General features: G+C 39.1%; 1 long non-coding RNA gene across 2 annotated transcripts in view; it reads left to right on the plus strand.

Annotated features, from left to right (window-relative positions):
• The window catches only part of LOC122234961, a 130,498-nt gene that overhangs the window by 62,539 nt on the left and 43,630 nt on the right, over positions 1-24,329 (plus strand). For both annotated transcript variants that reach the window (XR_006212975.1, XR_006212978.1), the window contains exon 3: positions 19,049-19,127. This is a non-coding gene — a long non-coding RNA (uncharacterized LOC122234961). The remainder of the gene's footprint in view (positions 1-19,048; positions 19,128-24,329) is intronic.

Genomic DNA, 24,329 nt, shown 5'->3' on the forward strand with positions numbered 1-24,329 from the left:
TTGTTTGTCCACTTGAACAGTAATCCCCAGAAAGTTAATCAGAAATTTCCTTATTGTATGACGTCTTGGCTTTTAGGTTATCAGAATGCTGTTTCCCAACTATCCAACCAAAATCTGTCTTTCAGCTGGTAGGACACAGTTTCTGGACAACAGTCAATCAGGACAACAGTAAGGGGAAGGTGGAAAGCACATCTGGAGGAATCCACAAGAACAGCAGGAATAGCCCTCACACTGGAAAATTCCAGAGATATGATACTTGGTACTCAATCAGTTTCAAGCAAGGAATCTAAACCTGGAGGATCCAGAGATCCATTGTATGGAAGATGGCATGAGACTATATGTATAATGTCTCTACATTGAGATGTCCAAGAGACACATGAAAAGATGCTCAACGTTGCTCATCATCAGGGAAATACAAAGCAAAACCATAGTGAGTGGCTACTAGTCAGAGTGGCTAAAATTAACAACTCAGGAAATAGATGCTGGTGAGGATGTGGAAAAATGGGAATCCTCTTGCACTGTTGGTGGGAATGCAAACTGGTGCATCCGCTCTGGAAAACAGTGTGGATGTTCCTCAGAAAATTAAAAATAGAACTACACTTCAACCCAGCAATAGCCTTACTAAGAATTTATCCAAACGATAGAGGAGTGCTGATTCATAGGGGCACATATACCCCAATGTTTATAGCAGCACTATCAACAATAGCCAAATTATGGAAAGAGCCCAAATGTCCATCAACAGATGAATGGATAAAGAACATGTGGTTTATATATACAATGTAATACTACTTGACAATGAGAAAGAATGAAATCCTGCTGTTTGCAACAACATGGATGGAACTGGAAGGTATTATGATAAGTGAAATAAGTCAGTCATAGAAAGACAGATACCATGTTTTCACTCATAGGTGGAATTTTAGAAACTTAACAGAAGACCAAGTGAGAAGGAAGGGAAGGGGGAAAAAATAGTCTCAAAGAGAGGCATGCAAACCATAAGAGACTCTTAAATACAGAGAACAAACTGAGGGTTGATGGGGGCAGGGGGCAGAGGGGAGGGGAAAATGGGTGTTGGGCATTGAGGAGGGCACTTGTTGGGATGAGCACTGGGTGTTGTATGAAGCGATGAATCATGGGAATCCACTCCTGAAGCCAAGAGCACACTGTATACACTGTATATTAGCTAACTTGACAATAAATTATATTTTTTAAAAAATGAAAAAAAATATTGTCTCTACTAAGTGTGTGTGTGTGTGTGTGTGTGTGTGTGTGTGTATTTTCCCATTGAGATGATTAAGATCTAAAAAGTTTATGAACTTCTAATGTGGAGGAAAAAAAACAATAAGAGAGGGCAAGTTTTCTCACATAAGTATAGGAGTTACAGTCTAAGGCCAAAGCAGCTTGGGTTGAGATCCTGGCTCTACTTCCAAACTGAGTGATCTGAAAAGGTTATTCAACTCCTGTTCCACAGTTTTCTCATCTGTAAAATAGCAATTATATGTAAAGCTCTTGAGACAATGCCTAGCATATGGTAAACGCTATGTATTTGTTAGCTATGATGGTGATGAAGAAGGAGAAAGAGGAGAAGGAGAGGAAGAAGAAAGAGAAGAAGGAGAAGGAGAGGAAGAAGAAGGAAGAGGAGGAGGAGAAGAAGAAGGAGGAAGATGAGGAGGAGGAGGAGGAGGAGAAAAGAAAAGAAAGAAAGAAAGAAAGAAAGAAAGAAAGAAAGAAAGAGAAAGAAAGAAAAGAAAGAAAAAGAAGAGAAAAGAAAGAAGGAAAGAAGAAAGAAAGAAAGAAAGAAAGAAAGAAAGAAAGAAAGAAAGAAAGAAAGAAAAAGAAATCCTGTCAGGCACTTGGAACAGAATTTAAAACTTCTCACTCCCAATGACAAACCAAAATAAGGATTTGAATTTTTGAAGAAAGAGTAGAGATAAAGCATTTTGCTCCTGAAAAAACACTGTCTAGAAAATTACTTTTATTATTAGATAAGGGAACAGAATATTTTTTTAAAAACTACACATGGATTCTATAAAATATTAAGGTTTAAAAAAATTAGAATTTCAACTTAAATTTAGAGAAAGAACATCCTCTAAGATTTATGTGTAGCTAGGAGAAAGAGAAAAAAATAGAAAATGGTGCTTAATTCTCTGAATTTTCCTTTTACAAGACTTCTTTTTGTTTTAATTTTTAATATTTATTTATTTTTGAGAGAAAGACAGACAAAGTACCAGCTGGGAGTAGTGGGGAGAGAGGGAGACACAGAATCTGAAGCAGGCTCCAGGCTCCAAGCCGTCAGCATAGAGCCCAATGTGGGGCTCGAACTCATGAACCATGAGATCATGACGTGAGCCGAAGTCAGACGTGAAACCAGTTGAGCCATCCAGGTGCCCCGCTTTTACGAGACTTCTATGAAACAAGCAAGAAAACCAGAAAAAGATCATCAGCCAGTTTAAAGACCAAACAAGGTACAGTATAAGAAATAAACAGGATAAGAAATAGTTTCACGGACACTAAAAATACAACCAACAAGAAGAATATTTATGTTCTTCTGCAGCAATAAGGGGCAGAAGTGATGATAGACCAGAGAAACTCGAGAACATTCCCATGAGGCAGAAGGAAAGGATAAGACAAGAAAACGAAGAATACAATAGAAGAAATAATGAAGATATAAACTAATTGTTATTCCTGAAAGAAAAACAGAACAATTGGATCCAAAACAATAGCAAGAAACATGATGAACATTTTATTAGCTAAAAATCAAACAGAAACATGAGTGTGAAGACAGAGTTGAATCATCATATGCTGGATAATTCAGTGAAAATAAATCCATGCAACTGTCTTTCTTGTACTTGCGATGGCAAAAGAGAGATTTCTATAGGTATTCAGGATTAAAAAAACCACTAAAAACAAATATTAAAAATAGAAAAGCTGATTGTGTTGGGAGAACGCAGTCTGCTGGTACTTAGGGTGCCTTCTGCAATAATGATGCCAGAGAGCCACAAAGCAAACTCAGTTGCAATTTGAAGATGGTAAAATGTGTATCTAGAAACCCAGAAAAATTAAAAGACAATGTATTAGAAAAAAGAGAGAAAGAAATAATTCAGGAAGTAGGAGGGCTGCCCGATGGCCACCCCAGGTTTATCCTGTTTTCGTTACGGTTAATCTGTATGCTGGTTAATGTGCCTGCGGAATCATTGAAAATTGGCTGTAGGTTTTACTTTAGCTGTGATTCGGCATCATCAGATACCTCTTCTCCCCACCCATTCCCTCTAGTTATATCATTTGATGAAAATCAAAGTACACCTTTTTAAAAGAGTTCTTGATATGTCAACAAAGGCTGATCAACCACTTTCCCTCAAAAAAAAAAAAAAAAGAAAAGAAAAGAAAAAAAGAAAAAGCCTCACTAAATTCCAAAAAGCAGAAATTCTTATGTAATAAGCTTTGCTAACAAGATAATAAAACTAGGCATTAAACCAGGATTTGGACAAAAATAACAATAAAAGTATCTAGACACTAAAATAAAGTAGCTCCCCACCCCCACCCCTTATCAGCAGGTGCAATTTTGGCGTTTTGTGTTACCGGTGGTCAACCCGCCCGGAAGCAGCTGATTCTCCTTCTAAATAATGGTCAGAGGGTCATTAGTAGCCTCCTCCTCCGTCGCGGGGCCTACGTCACCCACCTCACTTCCTCTCCCCAGACAGGCGTTCTATCACCTTCCGGCGTCACCAGAAGAAGTGTGAGTTCAAATACGATAAGATACTTTGAGAGAGAGTGCACACCTTTTGCATTAGCTTTATTACCATAAGTTGTTGTAATTACTCCATTTTATTATCGTTATTGATCTCTTCTGTGCCTAATTCATAAATTAAATTGTATCATAGGTATGTATGGACAGGAAAAAAAACATAGCATATATGGGGTTCCCGGTTATCCTCTCTTTCGGGCATTTCTGGGGGTCTTGGAATGTACCCCCTGCAGATAAGGGGGTACTACTCTATTGCTAAGTAACTCTTGCAATGGTTGAAAGATTCAAATATAAACTGATGATAAAATCTGCGTGAGGAGAAAAATATTCCAAACTGCCTCATTCTCAAGAGACCTGTTTCTCTCTGGCCAGCCTCCCGCCTCAGCACATCCTCTCTCCTCAAGGATCAGATGGCTCTAGCTGGGGTGCCTTCCCTCTGCCTCTGCCAAGCCGGTGATTGATTCTGTGTCTTCATTACCTAATCCATTTGTGCACTGAGTGTGGGGACAGGTCCAGCAGAGGAAGAAGTGGGAAAATAAGGCTAAATTATTTGGGATGTGATAGGACAAGAATTCCTTGCAGGAAGGTCAGCAGTCAAGTCTCCACCTTTTCTCAGATGCCCCGCAAATAAAGCAAATAAAAACGGTCTCATTGCTGGAAAACAGCCAAGATAAGCAGCAATCTGAGAGAAAGGATATGGCCGAGTGTCCATACGGCTGAGGAATGAAGTTAGAAAACTACGTTTGGTTGTGTTTACCCAAGAACACTCAGGTCCAATCTCCGTGCTCAGCCTTGGAACAGAGACTGTTTCAGTAATTTCAGTAAATGGTTGTCGATGCAAAGGATTTGGGAAATCGGTCCTAGGTCCATAATGACTGTTCCTCACTCATTAGCCAACAGTGAGATTTGGTCTATTGAGAAATAAATAAACATCCTAAGAGGAGGAAAAACAGGATGTGAGGAAGCAGCATACCGTGTTTCCTTCTCTGCTTCCCTAGAAAGGTAAAATGAGAGAACTTAAAGAGGAGCGGTCCTTAGAGGGAGAAAGAGAAACGTATAGAAAGTCAGAACCAGATTTTGGAGAAGATGATTTGTTGCAGGCCAACAACAAGCTTTAAGTTATTCTGTTGTTTTAGTTCTAAAGGGTGACATTTCATACAAAAACAAAGATCAGTGGGCTAAAGAAATCTTACAGACAGGTGACTGGTGGCAATATTGGGTGCCCCTCCTTTGTCCTACTTTATTTTATTTTATTGCATTATTTTAAAAATGTTTTTAATATTTATTTTTGAAAGAGAGAGAGAGAGAGAGACAGAGCAGTAGTAGGGGAGGGACAGAGAGAGGGAGACACAGAATCCAAAGCAGTCTCCAGGCTCTGAGCTGTCAGCACAGAACCCGAGACGGGGCTTGAACTCATGAACCAAATCGTGAGATCATAACCTGAGCCGAAGTTGGATGCTTAACCGACTGAGCCACCCAGATGCCCTATTTTATTTTTTAATTTTTATTTAAATCCAAGTTAGTTCACATATAGTGTAATAATGGTTTCGGGAGTAGAATTTTAGTGATTCATCATTTACATATAAAACCCAGTGCTCATCCCCACAAATGCACTACTTAATGCCCATCACCCATTTAGCCCACCCCCCCACCTCCTTCCAGAACCCTCAATTTGTTCTCTGTTTAAGAGTCTCTTACGGTTTGCCTCCCTCTCTCTTTTTATCTTATTTGTTTTCCTTTCCTTCCTCTATGTTCATCTGTTTCGTTTCTTAAATTCCACATAAGAGTGAAATCATACGGTATACGTCTTTTTCTGACTGATTTCTTTCAGTTGGATTAATACCCTCTGGCTCCATCCATGTCGTTGCAAATGGTGAGATTTTATTCTTTTTGATCGCCGGCTTTAATTCTCCATTGCTTGTACCTTCACCCATTGTGATGTAGTAGTTTGAGTATATGCCTATTCCCATTAGACTCCGAAGGAGGCCACCTGCCTGTCTGTTGGTTGTGCAGTCCCTGGTGACAATAACTCCTTCTTAAATGGCATGGTTATATAGATGAGAATTAATGGTCATACATAGAGTCAAACCTCCAACTGATAGCAGGCATCCCCTGAGAGCTGGTAATTCAGACTCCTTCAAACAGCTTCAGTGACAAAGAGCTCATCACCTGTAAATGCAACTCGGGTCATCTAAATCATGGGGTAATTTAGATTAATAGGATACATTAAATCAAAAATCTCTTTTCTTCTGTGGATTTTTGCCTTACAAAGCTAAATGGAATATGGTGAATATGAATATAATGGAATATGTTCTGCGTATCCCCTCTATAGAATCTAATTCCTCCTAACATCTATCCTTTTGGCATTGTTACCATAAGAGACTTACAGATGCAGAAACCGAGGCTCAGATAAACTGAATAACTTGCCCCAGGTCAGAATACAGGGGTTAATGGTTATTGTGGGATTTGAATGCAGTTCTCTTTGATTCTGTAGTCTGTGAGTTTATAACCACTCTGCTGTACTGAAAATAACTACAGTTCTTTCAAATGGATCTTTTAAAAAAGTAGTTCCTATAGTACTTACCATCTCAAAATACTCTGAATATATACATCATCTCAAAAAAAATATATATATATATATATAATTTGTCAGTATCTCTCTGAGAATGCAGTACCATAATTAACACAATGTCTCAGGTGTTATGTGGCTAGGAAAGAGGGCAGTGGGGCCAAGATCAAATGTGATTTGAGCCTGACAGTTCCTGTAAAATAAAATGGTGTTTGTGTTACCAAACTTACATTTGTTTGGTGACAAACAAGAATTCCAGATTTTTAAATAGGAATTGTTTCAAAGAAAGGTCTTCCCCATCCAGTTGTAAAATTTTCTGGTTTAACCAAAATGCAAGATCATTTATCTTTGTTAGATCTCATTATTTTGGATTAGGCATGCCACAATCATTTTAAAAGTTGTTTTTGACATCTATCATATTAGCTAGCCTCCAAACTATATGTCATCTGCGTATTTCATAGCCGTATTTTCTACATTTAGTTATGTCATTGCTAAAATATTAAAAGGACGAGATAAATCACAGGGTTTGGCAATGTCGCATTAAAAATGTCTCTGAATATAAATGGACTAAGCATCTCTGGAGAAATTTCTCAATAGTTTGCAGGACAATAATCAGACTATATTTTACCATATTATTAACCAGGGAATAAGAGTAGCCTTTGTTTAAATGCCATGTAGAAATGATGATACCCCACAGGTCAACCCTATTAAAACAGGGTAATGTGTCCTGACATATCCTTAGTTAGTGAGTCCACATTGGCTGTTAGTAATCACATAATCATTGCTATCGGCTCAGAAAGCCTATGGTTAACAATATGTCCTGGAATTTTCCAGGAAGAAAATATCTGTGTGCTTGGGGGGTCTTGTTTCTGGAAAAGGAAAACAGATCTTTCAGTGATCTTTCAGTGAAAGATAGGATGAAAACAGAAGATGATTATTTGCAGTACCAGGTTTGGGGATGTAACCCGATTCTCCTCCATTTTTCCCAACATGCCCAAGTGTTTTCATTAACTTCCCAAGTACATGAGCCTACATCTTGTGTGTTTTAATGTTTTGAAAAATCTCTTATTATGTTACATAATATCATAATATTATGGACCGTGTTACAATGTTTTGAAACCAGAAGACAGACTGTGGATAGAAACATCTTGGAAATCGGGTAATATTGCCAAAGCAATTTGCCATTTGGAAGACATCTTGTCACTTCAAATCTTCCTGATGACTGATTATACTGGCTTGAATATTCTCCAAAAAGAATAACTCATCATCTCCTAGCACTTACTTTATTTAAAATCTATATCTCCTCTTACAGTGAAGATTTCCAAAAAGTTTCCTAGCCAAAAGTGTGAATTTAATCCAAAATTATACTTTAAACTTGAACACGTGAACCCTGATTCCAGTATGCACAGACTGGCATAAGCCCCCATTTCACATTTTATGACTTCATTGTTTTGAGCATTTATTATCTAATTATTTGGCTCTCTTTTGCTTCTCTTGAAATAGTCATTGGTTTTCTCTGAACCTTCTCTGGATCCTCTCGAGGTTTCTTGCACGTTTCTTGAGTGTGTTGAGCAGGCACCTTGAAGTCTTCTCTCGGTGGGGATGCACTCATGTCTTGGTCATTTGAGTCCCCCCGCCCCTCCCCAAGCAATGGGAATGTGAATCTCACTGCAGTTCCAGCAGGTTCCACATGATGGTGGCCTTGCCTCCGCAAACCGGACTTCACGTCCCTCTATGTGCTTCTAGTGTTTTGGCCTCAGTTTCGAGTTCCTGTAATAAAGCAGCCATCAGCTTGCCAGAGCCCCTGTTAAAGGGCTGAGGTTTTCAGCTTGGGATCCACAATCCACAACCTGTGGCTGAGACACAGGGATCTTAGACCGTAGGAGGCTTCTAGAAGAGCGACAGCAGTACCTGAGCACTTTCAAGTGCTTCTTCACACAACCCTATTTGGGGTTTGATTTTGATTTTCCTGTGGAATATTCTTCTTCTAGCATAACTAGAATTTTGAGGATGGAGATGCAGAGTGAGAACTTAAATAATCTGGAGTGGAAATGAGATACACAGTAACTGTAAAATACAAGATTTCAAAGATTGAATATGAAAAAAGATTAAAAAAATAGTTGTGCCCATTTAATATGAAAATAATCATAACTTGGCTTCCATTGGGTTAAACTAGGTACATCACTAAAATTAATTTCACCAGTTACTTACAACTTTTTAAAATGTGGCTACTAGAACATAAGAGCTAATAATAATAACTAGGCTCATTAATACTTTTTAAGTATGTTCTAGATGGCACAAACAGCACTAACTACTTTCCACAGATTATCTCACAGGAACTCTTTGAGAGCTAATATTATGGTCACTATTTTGCTTATAGGGAAACTTAAGTATATTGAGGTTAAGTTCAAAGTCACAGAAGAATTGATTAAAGAACTTGGGATATTCACCTAGTTGTCTAGGTGTCCACACCTAGGTGTCCACTGAGGACAGTACAAAGAAAATTAACTTTCACTTTTTGTGAAAAGTGAAACGTCTTAATCATCCAAAATGAACTCTCACCAAAGGCTCAGAACAAATGCTTCCTTACCTTGTGAAACAATTGGATTGACCTCGCAAGAAATGAAAAAGAGAACTCGTTATCATTGTTTGCATGTATTTTTTCAGGAACAAGTTGCTTCTGAAGTATGTGAGGCATAGAAACAAATACCACTTTATAATATAGATGTATGTACCTCATCACTGGAATCAAAGGACGAAAGTGTTACATCAGCCAAGTTTTCCCCATTCTTTCACCTTTCCCTTTGCGTACTTCTGTTTCTTTACCGGTCTCATTTTGTGCTTCACGAAGGGAAGATCCATGCTTCAAGGGAAGCACACGATCCATGCTGGTCCAGGAGCCCTGGCAAGGAAAGAGTGGACGTATTGAACGCTAGATCCCAGGATGACCCCTAGGGAAGAGTGGGACACCTTAGAAAGACTAGCATAGAAAAAATGCAAAGATTGAAATCTCCGAGCTCAAGTGACTGTGAGGTCTAAGGCTTATGTGTGCACGTCACTGAAAGAGCATTGCGGACTCCAGGGACAAGCCATCAGATGGTATTTCTTCTTCTGACTTGGCTTTCTGAATTGGGACAAGACCAAGAAAACCCATGGGAGGAAAATACTCCTTTTTATTTTGAACATACAATAGATGTAGAGGGAATGAGGCTCTGTGACATCATGCTGGGTTCATAGTGACCAGTTAGGTGTTTTCACAGTTACTCTGCTCACTCAACATCCGTGAATAGTACAAAACCCCACTAATTCTGAATTAATGGTTCTCAAGTAACAAAATTACGTTTATGACTGCTAATTCCTGGCCCTACAACCTCCTGTTCTGATTCAGTTCTTCTGAGATATCCCTGATATCATTATTCTTTCTGTTTGAATATTCGCTTGGTTTTGCTCTCTAGTTAATCACAACGTGCATTTAAAGACCACAGGTTAAGAGGCACCTGGGTGGCTCAGTCAGTGAAGCGTCTGACTCTAGGTTTCAGCTCAGGTCAGGATCCCACAGTTCATGAGACTGAGCCCCATGTTGGGCTCTGTGCAGAGCCTGCTTGGGATTTTCTCTCGCCCTCTCTCTCTCTCTCCGCCCTTCCCCCCCCCCCACTCACATCTGTGTACATGTGCTCTCTCTTTCTCAAAATAAACTTAAAAGAGTAAAACTTGTTATGTTTTTTTATAAAGGCCATAGGTTAAGACAAAAAAAATGAAGAATATGTTTACTAAGACTCCCAGTAGTTACTTAGATGAAGACAAATTTTCTAATTCTCAGGGACTTCTAGTTTATATGGTAAACTAAGCACATACTTAGTGATTCGCATTATTCATGAATTCTATTACCTGTGGGTTTGCCTACATGCTAAAATTTCTTTATAACCTCCAAATAAACAACTAAACAACCGTAGCACCTTCATGGTCCATAACAGACCTGTGCATGCTCCGTATGGTGGAAACTGGGCCCACCAGGCACGTTCCCAGCGGAGGGTGAACGAGACGACTCTGCTCTCATACTGTAAACGGCTCTCACACCCTTAACAGTCTCTTTACTGCCATGTCCTTCACATTTTTGTGCATTTTTAAATGCACTTAGGTTTCATTTTGTAAGGTATTGTTTTAATTCCAGTCGCTTCATATGCAGTGTTATATTAGTTTCAAATGTACCCTACAGTGACTCAACACTTCCATGGGTCACCGGGTGCTCATCAGGACAAGTGCCCTCCTTAGTCCCCAAGCCCTATTTCTTTTTTTTTTTTTAATTTTTTTTAAACGTTTTATTTATTTTTGAGACAGGGAGAGATAGAGCATGAACAGGGGAGGGTCAGAGAGAGGGAGACACAGAATCTGAAACAGGCTCCAGGCTCTGAGCTGTCAGCACAGAGCCCGACACGGGGCTTGAACCCACGGACTGCGAGATCATGACCTGAGCCGAAGTCGGCCGCTTAACCGACTGAGCCACCCAGGTGCCCCTGCCAAGCCCTATTTCACCCCCCACCCATCTCCCCTCTGGTAACCACCAGTTCTCTATAATTAGGAGTCTGTTTCTTGATTTGTCTATTTTTCCCCCTTTGCTTCTTTGTTTTGTTTCTTACATTCCACACACGAGTGAAATCTAGGGTATTTGTTGTTCTCTGACTGACTTCGCTTAGCATTATCTTTACTAGCTTTATCCATGTTGTTGCAAAAGCAAGATTTCATTCGTTTGTAGGGCCGAATAATATTCACATATATATAGACACATACATACATACATACATACATACATACATACACACACCACCTCTTTTCTATCTACTTATCAGTCGATGGAAACTTGGGTTGCTTCCATATCTTGGCTATTGTAAATAATGCTACTCTAAACAAGGGGGCGCATATATCCCTTTGAATTAGTGTCTTTGTATTTGGGGGGTAAATACCCAGTAGTGCAATTACTGGATCCTAGGGTAATTCTATTTTTAACTTTTTGAGGAACCTCTAGAGTGTTTTCACAGTGGCTGCACCATTCTGCATTCCCACCAACAGTGCATGAGGGCTCCTTTTTCTCCACATCCTTGCCAACACATGCTGTTTCTTGTGTTGATTGTAGCCACTCTGTAGGTGTGAGGTGATATCTCATTGTAGTTTTGATTTGCATTTCCCTGATGACAAGTGATGTTGAGCATATTCTGATGTGTCTGTTGGCCATGTGTGTCTTCTTTGGAGAAATGTCTGTTCATGTCTTCTGCCTGTTTTTTATTTATTTATTTATTTATTTATTTTATCTTTTTTTTTTTTTAACGTTTATTCATTATTGAGAGACAGACACAGGATGTGAGCAGGGGAGGGGTAGAGAGAGAGGGAGACACAGAATCCAACGCAGGCTCCAGGCTCTGAGCTGTCAGCACAGAGCCCGACGCGGGGCTTGAACTCACGAACCATGAGATCATAACCTGAGCCGAAGTCGGTCGCCCACTGACGGAGCCACCAGGAGCCCCGATTCTGCCTGTTTTTTAATTAGCTTATTTGTTTTTTGGATGTTGAGTTGTATAAGTTTGTTATATATTTTGGATACTAAACCTTTATCAGATATGTCATTTGCAAATATCTTCTCCCATTCCTTATGTTACCTTTTAGTTTTGTTGATTATTTCCTTTGCTGTGCAGAAGGTTTTGATTTTGATGAAGTCCCAGTAGTTTATTTTTGTTGTTGTTGCCCTTGCCTCAGGCGACCTATCTAGAAAAATGTTGTCACGACCGTTGTCAGAGAAATTAATTACTGCTCTGCTCTCTTCTATGATTTTTATGGTTTCAGATCTCACATTTAGATCTTCAATCAATTTTGAGTTTATTTTTGTATATGGTGTAAGAAAGTGGTCCAGTATCCTTCTTCTGCACGTTGTTGTCTAGTTTTCCCAGCACCATTTGTTGAAGAGACTATTTTTTTTCCCCATTGCATATTCTTCCTTGCTTTGTCAAAGATTAACTGACCATGTAATTGTGAGTTTATTTCTGGGTTTTCTACTCTATTGCGTGGATCTATGTGTCGATTTTTGTGCTTTGATTACTACAACGTTGTAGAATATCTTGAAATCTAGGATTGTGATACCTCCAGTTAAATTTTTCTTTTTCAAGACTGCGTTGGCTATTCAGGGTCTTTTGTGGTTCCCTACAAATTTTAAGATTATTTATTCTAGTTCTGTGAAAAATGCTGTTGGTAACTTGATAGGGATTGCATTAATCTACACATTGCTTTGGGTAGTGTGGACATTTTAACAATATCTGTTCTCCCAACCCATGAGCCTGGAAAGTCTTGCCATTTACTTGTGTCATTTTCAATTTCTTTCATCCATTTTTTTTAGAGTACAGGACTTTCCTTTCCTTGGCTAAATTTATTCCTAGGTGTATTATTATTTTTGGTGCAGTAGTACATGGGATTGTTTTCCTAATTTCTTTCTTCTGCTTCATTCATAGTTTATAGAAATGCAACAGATTTCTGTACATTGATTTTGTATCATGTGACCTTACTGAATTCATTAGTTGTAGTAGCTTTTTGGTGGAGTGTCAGAGTTTCCAATATATAGTATCATGTCATCTGCAATACTGAAAAGTTTCGCTTCTTCCTTATTAATTTGGATGCATTTTATTCCTTTTTATTGTCGGATTCCTGTGGCTAGGACTTCCGGTGCTATGCTGAGTAAGAGTGGTGAGAGTAGACATCCTTGCGTTGTTCCTGACCTCAGGGGAAAGCTCTCAGTTTTTCCCCCATTGCGTATGATATTAGCTGTGGTTTTTCATATTTGGCCTTTATTATGTTGAGGTGTGTTCCCTCTAAACTTGCTTTATTGAGGCCTTTCATCATGAATGGATGTTGCGCTTTGTCCTATGTTTTTCCTGCATCTATTGAAATGATCATATGGTTGTTATTCTTTCTTTTCTTTTTTTTTTTTTTCGATGTCGTGTATCATGTGGATTGATTTACACATATTGAACCACCACACTTGCATCCCAGGAATAAATCGCACTTGATCATGGTGAATGATTTTTTAATGTATTGTTGCATTTGGTTTACTAATATTTTGTTGTGGATGTTGATATCTATGTTCATCAGAGAAATTGGACTGTAATTCTCTTTTGTGTGTGTGTAGATTTTTTTATCTGGTTTTGGTGTCTGGGTAATGATGGCCTCATAGAATGAATTTGAAAGCTTTTCTTCCATATGTATTTTTGGGGGGGGGGGTGGAAATAGTTTGAGAAGTATAGGTATTAATTCTTCTTTAAATGTCTGATAGAATTCACCTGTGAAGCCATCTGGTCCTAGATTTATTTGTTGGGAGATTTGGATTACTGAATCAATCTTCTTGCCAGTAATTTGTCTGTTCAAATTTTCTATTTCTTCCTGATTCCATCTTGGGGGATTATATGTTTCTAGGAATTTTTCCATTTCTTCTAGCTGTCCCAGGTTGTTGACACATTATTTTTCATAATAAGGTCTTATAATCCTTTGTATTTCTGTGGTGTTGGTTATTTCTCTTTTTCATTTCTGACTTCATTTTTTTTTAGTTCTCTTTTTTTTGTTTGATGAGTCTGGCTAAAACTTTATCAGTTTCATTGATCTTTTCAAAGAATAAGCTCCTGGTTTCATTGATTTCTTCTATTGCTTTTTTAGTTTCTATATCATTTATTTCTGCTCTCATGTTTATAATTTCCATTACTTTTACTGGTTTTGAGTTTTAGTTCTTTTTTCTAACTGCTTTAGGTGTAAGGTCAGGTTGTTTATTGAGATTTCTTGCTTCTTGATTTAAGGTTGTATTGCTATAAATTTCCCTCTTAGATCCACTTTTGCTCCATCTCAAAGATTTTTGACAATTATGTTTTCATTTTCATTTGTCTCCACGTATTTTTTTATTTCCTCTTTGATTTCTTGGTTGACCCATTCATTGTTTAGTAGCATGTAATTTAACCTCCATGTATTTATGTTCTTTCCAGATTTTTTCTCCAGGTTGATTTCTAGTTTCATAGCATTGTGGTAAGAAAAGATACTTGGTGTGACTTTAATCTTTTAAAATTTGTTGAGATTTGTTTTGTAGCATATGTGATCTATTCTGGAGAATGCTCCATGTGCATTTGAAAAGAATGTGTGTTCTGCTGTTTTAGAGTAGAATGTTCTGAGTATCTTTTAAATCCGTCTCGTCCAGTGTGTTATTTAAAGCCATTGTTTGCTTGTTGATTTTGTTTGATGATCTATCCAATGATATAATTGCAGTGTTGTAGTTCCCTACTATTATTATATTACTGTGGATTTCTTCATGTTTGTCATTAGCTACTTTATGTTTGGGTGTTCCCATGTGGGTGCCTAACTATTTACAATTGTTATATCTTCTAGTTGGATTGTTCCCTTTATGATTATATAGGTCCTTCTTTATCTCTTATTGCGGTCTGTTTTTAAAGTCTATTTTGTCCAATATAACTATTGTTATATTGGCTTTTTTTTCACTTCTGTTTGCATGCTAGATGCTTTTCCATCCGATCACTTTCAGTTGCATGTGTGTTTAAGTCTGAAATGAGTCTTTTGTAAGCAGCATAGAGATGGGTCTTGCTTTTATATTCATTCTGTCATCTTGTGTCTTTTGATTGGAGAATTTAGTCCATTTACACTCAAAGTAATTATTGATAGGTATGTACTTATTGCCATTTTGTTCCTTGTTTTATGGTCGTTTTTGTAGTTCTTCTCGGTTCCTTCTCTTACTCTCTTCTCTCATGTTTTACTGGCTGCCTTCAGTGATATGCTTGAATTTTTTTCTCTTTATTTTTTTGTATGTCTATTCCTGCTTTTTTTTAAGTTTACTTATTTATTTTGAAAGAGAGAGAAGAGAGAGGGAGGAAGGGGCAGAGAGGAGGAGAGAATCCCAAGCAGGCTCCACACTCAGTGTAGAGCCCAACAGGGGGTTCAGTCTCATGACCGTGAGCTCATGACCTGAGCTGAAATCAAGAGTTGGATGTTCAAACAACTGAGATACTCAGGCTCCCCCTATTACCTGTTTTTGATGTGTGGTTACTATTAGGTTTACATATAACATCTTATGCACATAGCAGTCTATATAGTAAGTTGATGGTTGCTTAAGTTTGAATCCATTCTAAAAGCACTAAAGTTTTACTTCTCACATTTTAGGTGTGTGTCATGCTTTACATTCTTTCATTTTATGAATCCCTTGACTGATTGTTATACATATACTTAATTTTACTCTTTTTATGCTTCCTACTTTTCATGCTCCTGCTTATGGTCTTTACTTTCCACTGAAAGAGTCCCCTATAACATTTCTTATAAGGCCAGTTTAGTGGTGATAAATTCCTCTTTTGTCTCAGAAACCTCATCTCCTGCTGAATGACAGCCTCTTGAATACAAGAGTATTCTTGGTTCCAGGTTTGATGTTGTTGTTTGTTTCCTTCCAGTACTTTAAATGTATGATGCCACTCCCTACTGGCCTGCAAAATTTCTGCTGAAAAGTCAGCTGATAGCCTTACGGGGCTTTTCTTGTATGTGACTATTTTCTTTTCTCTTGCTACTTTTAAAATTCTCTCTTTATCACTACTTTTTGCTATTTTAATAACTATGTTTCTTGATGTGGACTTCCTTGAGTTGAATTTGTTGGGGGATCTCTGTGCCTTCTGTATCTGGATATCTCTTTCCTTCCCTAGATCTGGGAAGTTTTCAGCTATTATTTCTTTAAGTAAATTTTCTGCCCCCACCCCTTTTCTTTCTGAGATCCTTATAATGTGAATGTTATTACACCTGATGGTATTGCTAAGTTCCCTTAACCTATTTTCATTTTTTATTATTCTTTTTTCTCTCTCCTGTTCAGCTTCATTGTTTTCCATTACTCTGTCCTTCAGATCACTGATCTGTTCTTCTACTTCCTCTAGTCTACTATTTATTCCATCTCGTACATTTTTAATTTCAGTTTTTGAGTTTTTCATCTCCGATTGGTTCTTTTTCATGTTTTCTATCTATTTGTTGAGGGTCTCATGGAGACCCCCTTTTCTCAAGTCCAGTATCTTTATGATTATTACTTTGCATCTTCTATCAGGTATATTGCTTATCTCAATTTTGCTTCGCTCTCTTGCTATGATTTTGTCCTGTTTTTTGAGAGATACTCCTCTGTCTCCTCATTTTGTCTAAGTCTTGGTGCCTGTTTCTGTGTGTTAAGAAAGTCAGCTACGTCTCCTGCCCTTAAAAGTAGTGGCCCTATGAAGAAGAGGTCCTGTAGTGCCCTGCGATACAATGTCCCATGTTCACCAGAACCTGACATTTCAGGGATATCTCCTCTGTGTGTTGCATGTACCTTATGCTATGGCTAAGCTGCTTTTGCCTTCAGTTCAGTCATATGCTTTAACTGTCTTTGCCTGTTGTGGGCAGTGTTTTGTCCCTGTGTTGTAGTGGGTCAGTCTAAGGCTGCCTTGGGCTTGAGTTGGGTCAGCCCAAGCATTTTCTAGAGCTGCAATAGTACCAAATTGCAGGACATGCTCCCTGTGTTGTCCCCTGGGAGGCTTTTGTCGGTGAGTGGTGCCTATAGTCAGAGACGCCTGCTTCCAGCTGAGTGCTGGGGTTACAGTTGGACAGGTATGTGTGGTTATCTTACCTTCTCCCTGGGACAAGAGTCACTTTGGAGTGTTGCTTGCCCCTCTCAGGGTTGCTTTCACACTGCCATACTTGTGGCACTGCTTTGGATGGACAACTGCCAAGGCCAGGTTGAGGGGGCGGGTCCACAGAAGAGTGCGGGCCGGGGGTCACACTGTTAGCGAGGTTTTAGTGGGTCTGCTGTTGGAGGAGACTAGGAGCCAAGGCCTAACTGGAGGAGGTAGGTTCTTGGAAGCACATGGGGTGGGTGTACTGTTAGCATGCTAGACGGATAATGTTAGTGTTACGCTAGTTCCTGCAGGTGTCCATGTCTCTAGGCTGGGTGGCAGGACACGGAATTGGTGCCTACCACCTCTTTTGTTCTCGAAGTGTCCCAATGGTTCTTGCCCCTCAGAGGGGCACAGGCTCTGAGATTAGTAAACAAATCTCCCTCCTGTATATGCCAGGTGTTTTTCAGACTGCTTTTATGCTGTTATCTCAGTGTGGCTGTTTGCTATGCTGTATCTTTAAGGATAGGGACTCCGTTTCCTCTTGCCTTCCAGCTTTCCAGGACTTGAACACACTGAGCCAGCCAGGAACCCCTACACCCACCGATTTTTAAAGTTCCAGGTGTTAAGTTCCACTGATTGTAAGAACTTGCAAAATTAAACCCCTCTCTTTTTCAAAGCCAAATGTTATGGGGATTTGTCTTCCCAGTGTAGGTCCCCTGGCCTGGGGTGCCTGGTGTGGGGTCTGCTCCTCTCTCCTGTCTCCATGCCCAAGGTGTCCCTCCCTCCCGTGGACAGTCTCATGGGTCCATTTAGCTCCCAACTGCATGTCTATCCTTCCTACCCTCTTGATGGGACCTCTTCTTTATGTTTAGGTACAGGAAGTCTGTTCTGCCCGTCGTGGAATTGTTTTCTGGGTTATTTACACTGATGTGGGTATTAGATTTGTGGAATGAGGTGCATCTAGGATCTTCCTACCCTGCCATCTGTCTGAAAAAGTCAAATATCAAATAAATTTTAACTTGTTTCTGGATGCTATGCATCTTATGATTGGATTCTGTTACAGTTTCCAGTGAGGATTTTTGTTTTGTTGTAACTTTAACAGCTAATTATCTTGCTTGGACTTAAGCTACCAACTTGTGGGTGGCATCTGACAGTTCAATACAGTTCTTTGATTTTTTTTTTTGGTGAGCTGCTTTGGGTCTACCTGATACATGTGTGATTCACATTTCGGCCAGAGATTTGGGCAGAAATTTACTTAAAGCTTTGGATTCCGCCTCTCTGGTTCTTTCCTCTTTAAGGTTCTTCCTTCATTATCTGTTGGCTGTGGTTTCCCTAAATGCTCTAGACTAAAATGAATGTAGATTTTTCTAGCAGAGGTTTTGCCATTCTGCATGGTGAAGACTGTGACCTGTCCTAAGGCTGAAAAACTAGAATAAATGAGAAATTTACCCTATGCTGCCTTCTTCTTTCAAGTGTTGACACCCCTCCTAGGTCTCCATGCTTATATTCACTCTCAGTTGACTTCAAATAATTGTGTTTTGTGCTTTGACCAGGTCTTATAGTTGTTCCCTGAGGAGGGCTGGTCCCATGCAAGCTTATGTAGCTATGATGGAAATAGATTTTCTCCTGCTTGTTCATTTCTTGTTTTATAAATTTGTGTTTTCTCCCCTTTAAAAGTTTGAGTATTAGTTAATGATTTGTCTATAATGCTTCTTTTCCACCTTCCAGGAATTTTTTTTTATTAATTTTATGTAAACTTTTTTGTCCTCTACTCTTTTTCAATCTTTAATGTTTTCCTTTCTTGTGCTTTCTTTTTTTATTTCTCTTTTCTGGTTTTTATGTTAATGACTTAACTAACTGTTATTTTTTCGTTTTTATATTGATTTAATTATTTTTAATTTTTACTTTTGACTGCCGTAACTCTTTGGTGTTACACAATTTCCTTTGATTATTGCTTTAAAAGTATCCCCTAGATTCTTATATCTTCATTGTTCTGATTTCCATTACTGTTAATTTTTGAACTAAATTGCTGACATCTTTATCCTTTCATTCAAGAGTTGTTTAATACAAAAATGTTTGAATTTCCAGATTGTATATGACCCCAAGAGACACGTGTGCAAGATTTAGAAGGTGGACAAGAAGAAGTGGCCATTTTTATGTTCAGATGGTGAGTGTCGAACTTGAGGTAATGTAGCATGCATGCGCGGTCACTCCCCTGCTCATTCAGCTGTTGGCATGGGCAGTATCTAACCCAGCCCCTCCAGCTACCATCAGATCTTCTGGTTGGGTTTCTCAACTCCTGGTCAAGGTGTATGTGCAGCTTTATTGTAAAAGGTGCCAGATCTCCAGCATCATGGAGGTAGGTCAGAGACAGACCGGTTCCAGTAACCTTTATGGATTCTTCTACATTTCCACCAGTTACAGGTTCCTCTGCTCTCCCTGCTTCATAAAGATTTCAAGTCCAACCCAGCCCCAGAGGTAACAGTTTGCCTAGATTTGTCCACAGATGCCACCATTGGGCTTGGGCTACTATTTATTATAAATCTCTTTGTCCTATATCATTCATAAGGATAGCTTCTCTGATAAAACCCTGATTTCAAAAATTGGTACTGGAAGTGGTTCCAAAAGAACAAGAACCCTGGAGAGGGATTTTCTGAAGTGATTCTGCTGAATATGGTCTGATGAGGTTGAAAACCATTAATGACCCTCTTTCCAGTGGTAAAGGAGACATTGATGGTTCATGATATACATCAGCAAAATAGTTTCATAAATTACCACCTAATTTAAATTTTCTTAAATTAGACATGTGTAATGACATGCTGATAGAAGAAGCACAACTTTGGGAGAGGAAGCAATTGCTGCCCTAGAACATGTTAGAGAAAATAAGCATAATGAAGTTGGTTGGTTGGTTGGTTATTCCTATATTAACTTGAAGAAGTTAGGGGAAAAAGTTCCCAGTCTCAGGTTCTAGTTACGGGCCAGAATAATTTTATTACTTAGCTAACAGTAACCCCTTATTTTCTGTGGCTTCAAGGCATAGAATTCTGAAAACCAAAACTGGAGATGTAGTCCTGAAAGTGAAGTAATTGTAACACAAATTGATTGCCCAATACCCTCTGGTCTCCTTTGTTGAAGTTAGGCTATTAAGTGTGAGGGAGGGTTCTCCAAAAATTGGAACGGGGACATACAGGCAGATTTTGATAAAGCTGGGGACCTTTTCCTCTTTTTTGCCAACTTTCCTTTACCCATAAGCAGCCCCTTATGTCCATTCAGGGTCCTGGTCTCCTCTTACTGGAAGAACCTGCAAGGATCTACTCGGAACTACTCAGAAGAATTTCATAATTTCACAAGTTCAGGTGCCTATGATCTTCCTTAGGAACTGTCCCCACCACGTCTCATTGTTTCCAGTCCTTGAAATAGATGCAAATAGCAGTCCCAGAGTTTAAAGTATGAAGTGTAGCCTCTGACAGGGTGTAATGCACCCAAAAAGAACTGCAGATATTTGCAATTAGAACATACTATCGTATTGGGTCTCACATATTGCTGTTGGTGAATTAAGACATGATTTTATATTCAAAACGTTGGCACGTTGTTGGAAGGTACCCTAACAGTTTGCTTCGGTTGACTAAAAACCTGGACCCAAAAGAATGAAGATGAAATGCCAGACCCTCTTTGGTATGTTAAAAAAAAAAAAAAGGGGGAGGTGCCTGTGTGGCTCAGTCAGTTGAGCCTCCAATTCCAACTCTTGATTTTGGTCCAGGTCATGATCTCGCAGTTTGTGAGTTTGAGACGTGCGGGCTCTGCACTGACACCATAGAGTCTGCTTGGGATTCTCTCTCTCCCTGTCTCTCTATCCCTCTCCCCCTTTCTCTCTTTCTCTCTCAAAATAAATGACTACACATTTTGTAAAAAGGTATTCAAACATTTAGGAAGATGGGAATGCTATAGTAGATTAAGCCTTGCTCATCTCCTCCCTAAATATATCCCCCAAGAAGTTCCAGAGGACACTTCCCTCCCTAGCAGGGGCATCTCCTGGTGGCTGTTCTCTAGCTCCAGGTTTGGTGGTTGGAATTACTGGTGTCTGGCTTGCCTGATTTCAGTGATGATGATGATAGTATTCCGTGGTGGCACTACTCACCAGAGACAAGACATGCGTGAATAGTAGAAAAAATGGCGGGGCCAAGATCAGTACTAGGAATGGTCTTACTGGCAGAAATCTTTGGTATTAGCTAGTGGATCCTGCTATCTCTAGAACTGATCTCCAGGACAGCCTACTAGAATTTTACTTAATCTAAGTAGAAAGCTCTAGGATTGGTGAACAGAGGACTAACTGAAATCGTGGCAATTACAAATGGAACAGAAAGTTTAACTGAACCAGGACCATAAAGGCACCATTCCCAGCTCCCCCAAGTTACCAGATAGCTCTCGTAGTAATCATATCGTGGGGATCAAAACAACCCGCAACTTAAATTAAAAAGCAGTTACAGAAGAGAGATCCTAGTGATAGAGCAAAATCCCACCTTGGTAGAAGAGCAATCCAACTGGTGGACAGATCATGTGTCAAGGTTATGATTTGGGGTTGCACATATTATGCTGAGCCTGTGAGCTCAGGCATTTCTTGGGTACTGTGGGCATGCTGGAGGTCTTGCTGGTGTGATTACGGACAGTGCAAACAGAATATTGAGCAAACTGGAAGATACTAGGAATTGAGGAAGAAGAGAGAACATACCTAACTTCACAATCATTGTGGAGCACTAGAGTCTCAGACCTGCTGCTTTGGGGGTTTTCAAAAAGGCCAGTAAGTGAACATTTGCCAGTTGTAGTCTTGGTGAGGCCTAGCTCTACTGAGATTTCACTATATCCTGATAAACCCTGGGCTTTTTCATGTCTCATAAATCTCCTGTAACTCCTTTAATGTAACTATATGAATAGTGATTTAAAATTGATGGGCAAGGTCTTCAGGATTTTTCTCAGTATTGAGTGTGTATTAAGATCTGATTTTTCGTTCAGCACAATCATACGATTGGTACTTTGATGTAATACAAAGGGTATCAAATGTGTAGTTATTATGCAGAAATTAATCTATAGTGGCTATTATGGACTGCACACTTGTATTCCCCACTCCTAGATGCATATATTGAAATCCTAACCTCCAGTGGAATGGTATTAAGATTTAGGGCCTTGTGGCACCTGAGTGGTTCAATGGGTTAAGCACCCAACTCTTGATTTTGGCTCAGGTCATGATCTCATGGTTCAGCTCAGTGCGTCAGGATCTGCTCTGGCAGCATGGAGCCTGCTTGGAATTCTCTCTCTTCCTCTCTCTCTGCCCCTCCCCTGCTCTCTCTCTTTCTCTCAAAATAAATCTATAAACATTAAAAAAATAGATATGTGGGGCCTTTAGGAGGTAATTAGGTTCTGATAAGATCATAAGGGTGGATGAGATTAGTATCCTCATAAGGAGTGAAAGATGAGAGTTCTCTCTCTCTCTCCCTCTCCCTCTCCCTCTCTCCCCCCCCCACCTTTCCTCCCTCCCTTCCTCCTTTTTCTTCCCCCCACCCTCTCTGATACAGCAAAAGTATAGCTGACAGAAATCCAGGAAGAGGGCTCTCACCGGACACTCAGCACCATGACCTTGGACTTCCCAGGCTCCAGTACTGCACAAAATAAATGTTTGCTGTTTAAGCCACTTAGTCTGTGGAAATTTGCCATAGCAGCCCCCACTGACTAGTATAGCAGCATAGGTCATGCTTTGTCCTGTTGGAGTATTTATTTAAATAAGTATTAATTTAAATTAAAATTTAAGACAGGATAATTCAATTTGAGTTCCTGGATAGGAAAAATATGTGAGAGATATTGCTGGAAAACCCAGAGAGCCAGTTCACATGATTATGGATTCTATCCAGTTAATCAGGATACTGATAGAAAGATCACATCTCTTATATATACATATTTTCTACATTGCCAAGGTATTTTATTCATTACTAATACTTACTGTACTTTGTATATTGAAGTATCACTAAAAAGGAGCCCATTATGGAACAAGATGAGAGAAAGAAAATAAATCTCCCTAGGTACAACTCCCTAGGTTGCACATTACTTATCTCTCCCCTACTAAATTTTCCTTCTCAAATTGATTAGGTAGCCAGAACATGGTCAGATACTTTGATAATGACACAGTCTCTACCTACATTTTCTATGCAACTTTATGTAGCTCATATACTGTAAGAAGTGTCATTCCAGTCTTGAAGATATTTCTTGACATATAAGAACTCTCCTCTCCCTACTTATCATCTTGAAGTCTCTCTGGTCTCTACTCTCATAAAATGTGAGAAGAGGCTTCTTCCAGGAGGTTATTAAAGTTTGTTTTGCAGTCCACTGGTTGGGATCGAGGTTTCCTGGTAATTTAATTTTGATGTGTTTCCTAACTTGGGTTTAATTCTATTCATCCCAATAGATGTCAGAGTAAAGAGGCACTTATTACTATGAATATGTATTGTAGTACTATGAAGTTGATGGTATTTTAAATAATTTAATACAGAACATTTCTACTGGAATAATTTTAATGACCCATATCAACTATAGAAATTTCCAAAACAGTTACATGAAATAGAAGTATCACTTGGAAAAGGCAAGCTGTGCACTAGAAGTTATCCCGTGGGGCCACATTACATTGACTAATATTTCATGGTTCAGGGGCTGACCCAACTGACTCTAAGACTGAATTATCAGCATACTAATAAGGGATACATATCGCAGACTGAACTCCTATTAACCATGTTAGAGAGCTGAAATATAAAATCATGACCCCCAATGTATTAATTATAGCAATGAAAATAACTATATCTCATGCTGCAATACTCACTTTGACATGGCATTGATTTTCTTCCTGTATGTAGACCTAAATGGGGATATTTTCTCAGTGAGGTCAGTCTTGTCAAATCAGTGGGTTTGGGTGTGGAAGGTGTTACTGCTTACGTTTTCCCTTCCCTGAGCATGCTCATACGGCATTACAGTGTGGGCCGCTGCAATCCTCCTTTCCCTGTGCTGACCATCCTTTTTCATCACCCCACTCCCTAGACTCCTAGTTGTGATCAGCACACCCTGTGTGACATCCATCTTGTACCCCTCGATCCCTTGAACTTGTAGGCATTCTTTTAAAGTTGCCTTTGCATGTGACCTATTAAATGCTAATTTTGTAGATTCACTTTCAGATGATGAGACCGTTCTTTTTAAAATACATTTTCAAATTCTTGGAGACTGCCTTTCTGTAGACTCCAACTACTGATAATAGGTGAAAATGATTTTACATAACTGATGAGAAATATGGTAACTTAAAGTATGAAAAGAGAAACCTAATTAGGAATTATGA

This window comes from Panthera tigris, chromosome A2 (assembly GCF_018350195.1).
Source record: "Panthera tigris isolate Pti1 chromosome A2, P.tigris_Pti1_mat1.1, whole genome shotgun sequence".
Taxonomy (NCBI): domain Eukaryota; kingdom Metazoa; phylum Chordata; class Mammalia; order Carnivora; family Felidae; genus Panthera; species Panthera tigris.